A 5,000-nucleotide genomic window follows, 5' to 3' on the forward strand; every position below is an offset into this window, starting at 1 on the left:
TAATAATGATAATAATAATAATAATAATAATAATAATAATAATAATAATAATAATAATAATAGTAATAATAATAATAATAATAATAATAATAATAATTAGTAGCAGTAGTAGTAGTAGTATTGTTATTATCTTAGAGTAGGAAACTCCATTTGATTTTCAATAATGATAACCATAAAATGAATGAATACTGAAGGAGAATATACAGAAAAGGAATAAACTAAATATTTGTCTTTACAAATTTTAAAGTATAGACGAAAATTAAGATCTATGTTACTATATAACTATAAGATCTATGTTACTCAAAATGCAAGAACTATATCGCAGCAAACCTTACTTATAATTGTTCTTGCTGACGCGAGAGTGAGATGTGCACTTGTATGGTAATTAATCTCCTTAACATGCGAGACGGTGGAGCTGCAGAGAGGAGGCGTGGCACAGGTTGCAGGGACGATGATGGGCGGCACTTCCTTCAGTACAATACAGGTGCATTACTCGTGGTGCAAGTGAGAGTTGGGAGTAATTGCAATGGGGTGTATGATTTTTTTTATTCTTATTTATATGTTGATTTATTTTATTTTATTTTATTGATGAGTAGTAGTGGTAGTAGTAGTAGTAGTAGTAGTAGTAGTAGTAGTAGTAGTAGTAGTAGTTGTTGTTGTTGTTGTTGTTGTTGTTGTTGTTGTTGTTGTTGTTGTTGTTGTTGTTGTTGTTGTTGTTGTTGTCGTCGTCGTCGTCGTCGTCGTCGTCGTCGTCGTCGTCGTCGTCGTCGTCGTCGTCGTTGTTGTTGTTGTTGTTGTTGTTGTTGTTGTTGTTGTCGTTGTCGTTGTTGTCATTAATTGCAGCACATAGTTTTTTTTTTTCTAATGGATGAATAAACCATAATTTTCATGCGTATAATAATTTTGCATTAATAACATTGAATCATGGTTTGTCCCTGAAATTTGTTTCCGTCATGTTTTTATAAAGCAAAACAAGATAAATTTAAAGCCTTGGTGTTTAGATAAAAATAACGTATAGCTTAATTTTTCTTCATTTCTTATTCTCGTATATCTTAGATATTTTTAAACTAAGAATTTTGGCATGGAAAATGTATGTACCATGTTGTGTTCAAATTGAAAACTATTCATATAAAGTTATGTAAATTCTTGCATTGAAATAGTCTCGTGCAAATAGTTATGCATTCTTGATTTAGTGGAAAGTCACTTCACTCTTTGCTAGCTACATTCACCCTAATTCCTTGACTTACCATTGCATACTCATGTTTACCTCTATGCTTCGTGTTTCCCACATTATACAGCTTACAGTATATTAGTATTGATTGTTTATAGAAAAGCCGGCCCTTTTTGTGGTGACGGAGTGTAGCAGATGGCAGGTGAGGTGTGGGGGTGATGCATAAGACGACTGAACGATACTTCTCTATTATTAAGGGTTACTTACCAGATGATGAAAAGCCTTTAGACGGTTTCAATCAGTTTCACTTGCATCCAACACGTCTATTTATTGTTTATATGGAAAATCCGAAAATATGTTGAATGTAACAGTATTTGAGTTCAGTTTTAGTGCAGGGTTGATGAAGTAAGACCACGGTGAGTGAATGGACTGAGACAGACCGACAGACTGACAGACAGACTACCAGACGTAAAAACGCGACTAATTTTGTAATATAGGCAACAACAACAACTACTACTACTACTACTACTACTACTACTACTACTACTACTACTACTACTATTGTTGCTGTTGTTGTTGCTACTTTTGTTAATTATTATCACATTACCCTCAGAAGGAGCAGCAGCACTGGTCAGTGTTTCATTATCTCATCTGATACAATGTGAAGTGTTCACTTTCTTTTTCTAAACACCTTGTCTGGCCCCCCGTCTTACCCACCTTCCTTCCCGATGGGCAATCTTGACTGACAGGGTGGTTTCTTAGAATGTTTGGATGATCATCAGCAGCAATTAACATCAGAAGAAAAAAAAAAGACTCATATGGGGAACATTGGTATGATAATCTATTGGAGAGGAAAACATATGGGGTCGAGGAGTAATGTTGCTCTCCTCACTAGACAGAGACATTTATAGAATTCAAGTTTCTCTTCCCATTTAAGAGGATGGCGGTGGAATTATCCCTAGTGGTCGAAGAAATGTCATTAAGATTCTGATTCTCTCTCTATTACGAGTTCTGAGGATAGTGGCGGCGGAATTATCCTTAGTAGACAGAGAAGTGTCAAAATTCCTGCCTCTTTTTGGTAATAAGAGCGACGGCGGCATTAAGGGTTCTGAACACGTCTACTAGTGTGGGGGTCTTTTCTTCGGACGCTTGACTGTCATTAATAAGTTAGGATTGGGACGTCTCACATGCTTCAGAGTGGTGTGGTCGTTTAGTCTTAAGTTCGTTGTGTTTAGTTGATGAGACAAAGAAGTGCCGGATGCCATAGATCACGTGGCACCGTAGTAAGACATTACTGAACCTTAATATAAAGAAAACACAACAATACACGGGAAGGTAGCAGAGGTGTAGGAGATAAACTGGTTGAATCAATTATGTATCCCACAGGACATAACCCTCCCGGTATGTAGCTTAATCACCTCTTGCATGTGTTATAGGTGAGCGTATTATCGGAAAAACCCACTTGCATCCTGCTTATGGTGGAGTGATATTAGGAAGACCTGTTGTCGAGATATGGCAGCTCTGGACAGCATCCTTAACCCATAAAATCCGAGTGTGAGTGAAAATTGTACGAAATTGAGATCTTAGCACGAGGATTTTTACTAGAGTATCTATCAAATTCCATAATATCACCTAATCTGTGCCCAGGATCATCGAAGTCAGGGATTAATTAACGGTGAAATACGAAAGAACTTTATTGAAATGATATTATTAACTCTTTGGGTCATATTGTCAATATTATCATATTGTCTTTGGGTCATATTTCCCTTATATTCACGATAAGTGCTACAACTTTCTACACGATAAGGTTCTTCAGGGAATATTTTGTTTAATAACACGAACCTTTGGCTGCTGTGGCCTCGCTTCAAGCTTAATGAAATGGTCTGCTGCACGATTATGGCATAATTTCGAGACACTCCACTGACAGCTATAGGAGTGATGGAATAGTTCAAGCCTTTTAGTGTCTGAAGTTTGATTTTTGTTCTGTAAGTTATGTAAAGTTAGGCGAATAAAATAACAAGCGTCATTCAGATATCAGTAGTTAAATGTTTGTCTAATTTCTCTATTTGTGTAATCCTGTTCTCTGCGGCATCTGCAGCCTTAGTACATGGGCTGTTTTAAAGTCCACAATATTTTCAAGGTCATGGTCTAAATTCGATGGGCTACATAAATGATAAAGTGGGCCTTGCATTTGGAAACGCTTCAAACTCCCTTCAGGGCAAATTTTGAAAGCCACAGTGATAACTAGTTAAGCCTTTGTAAGTGTTTTTCCTTTTACTGACGCATGATTCCCGTTAAGCTATCACTGGGATCATGAAAACACTCTTGAAAATCCCAGTAACTTAGAATGAATAGTGCCTGGTAAAAAATAATCAAGATAAGGCGGCGAAACAGTTGAGCATGCATTTCAATTTATTAAGAATATACCGTAACGTCTAATACATTCTTACGTAATGTACTTGACACCCGTTGCCCTGCTTTTAGAACCCACACGCTTTTACAAGATCGTGGCCTGAATTCAGCGTTTCGTACAAGCAATTAACACGAAGAGCAAGCATAACAGAGCTGATGGGCACCGCTTTGCATTTCATCGCGTTGGCTGGCATCATGTTCCACTTAACACACCATTCTCAGTTCCTGGAAAGATCGGCACGCAAATGTTGTATAGTTCTGGCCAGCTGATATTTGTTCCCACATCTCTAGCGTCTAGGAATTTTGGTTGCCAGTGCCTCCTCATGTTACTCACTTTAAAAGGTTATTAGCACGAGGAAAAGTCTGTACGAGAGAGAGAGAGAGAGAGAGAGAGAGAGAGAGAGAGAGAGAGAGAGAGAGAGAGAGAGAGAGAGAGAGAGAGACTCCTCCTACTGGTGTTTACGTATATATTCGTCATGCGTCGATATTTTTTATTTTAATTTCTTTTTTCCTTTTTCATTCCCTTTTTGCTGGTATTTTTCTTGTTCCTCCTCCCTTCCTTTCAACTTCCATTTCTTTCCCTTCCTCATTCGTCATTCAAGGACTTCTCTTCCCCTTTACTTTCTTATTATCTTTCTTTCCCTCCACCTTTTCTTTTACCTGTTTTACCTCTCCCACACTACTCGTTCCTTCTATTCTCTTTCTGCTTTTTTTTTTTTCGAATCTCTATCCTCCTCCTTCCTTTCCCCTCCCAGTCCTCCTTTCATACTCTCCCACTCTCTCGCTGTGAATCTGCAGGACTGTTGATTCATCTCCTGGGTCAATTTAGGGACATTTGTATTGTCTGTGGCCACTTTGCTGTGTGTGTGTGTGTGTGTGTGTGTATGTGTGTGTGTGTGTGTGTGTGTGTGTGTGTGTGTGTGTGTGTGTGTGTGTGTGTGTGTGTGTGTGTGTGTGGTTTACTTAGCCATGCATGAAGTTCGGGTTGGTGGTGTTGGCACTGTGGGGGTGATAGGGTGGTGACATGTCTCTCTCTCTCTCTCTCTCTCTCTCTCTCTCTCTCTCTCTCTCTCTCTCTCTCTCTCTCTCTCTCTCTCTCTCTCTCTCTCTCTCTCTTTCTCTCTTTCTCTCTCTGGATTGCACGACTATAGTGATTTCTGTGATGATAATGATGATGATGATCAATCATCATCATCATCATCATCATCATCATCATCATCATCATCATGGTGATGTGGTGGTGGTGGTGGTGGATGGTGAAGGAAGTGTCATGATGGTGTTTTGGTGGTGATAACGTTGCTGTTGATGTTGTTGTTGCTGTTGGTGGTGGTGGTGGTATTTTGTTAGTGGAGGTGGCAGTGGGAGTGGTGGTGATGGTGGTAGTGGTGGTGGTGGCAGTGACGAGCTAAGCTTTAAG

This window comes from Scylla paramamosain, chromosome 21, assembly GCF_035594125.1.
Source record: "Scylla paramamosain isolate STU-SP2022 chromosome 21, ASM3559412v1, whole genome shotgun sequence".
Taxonomy (NCBI): domain Eukaryota; kingdom Metazoa; phylum Arthropoda; class Malacostraca; order Decapoda; family Portunidae; genus Scylla; species Scylla paramamosain.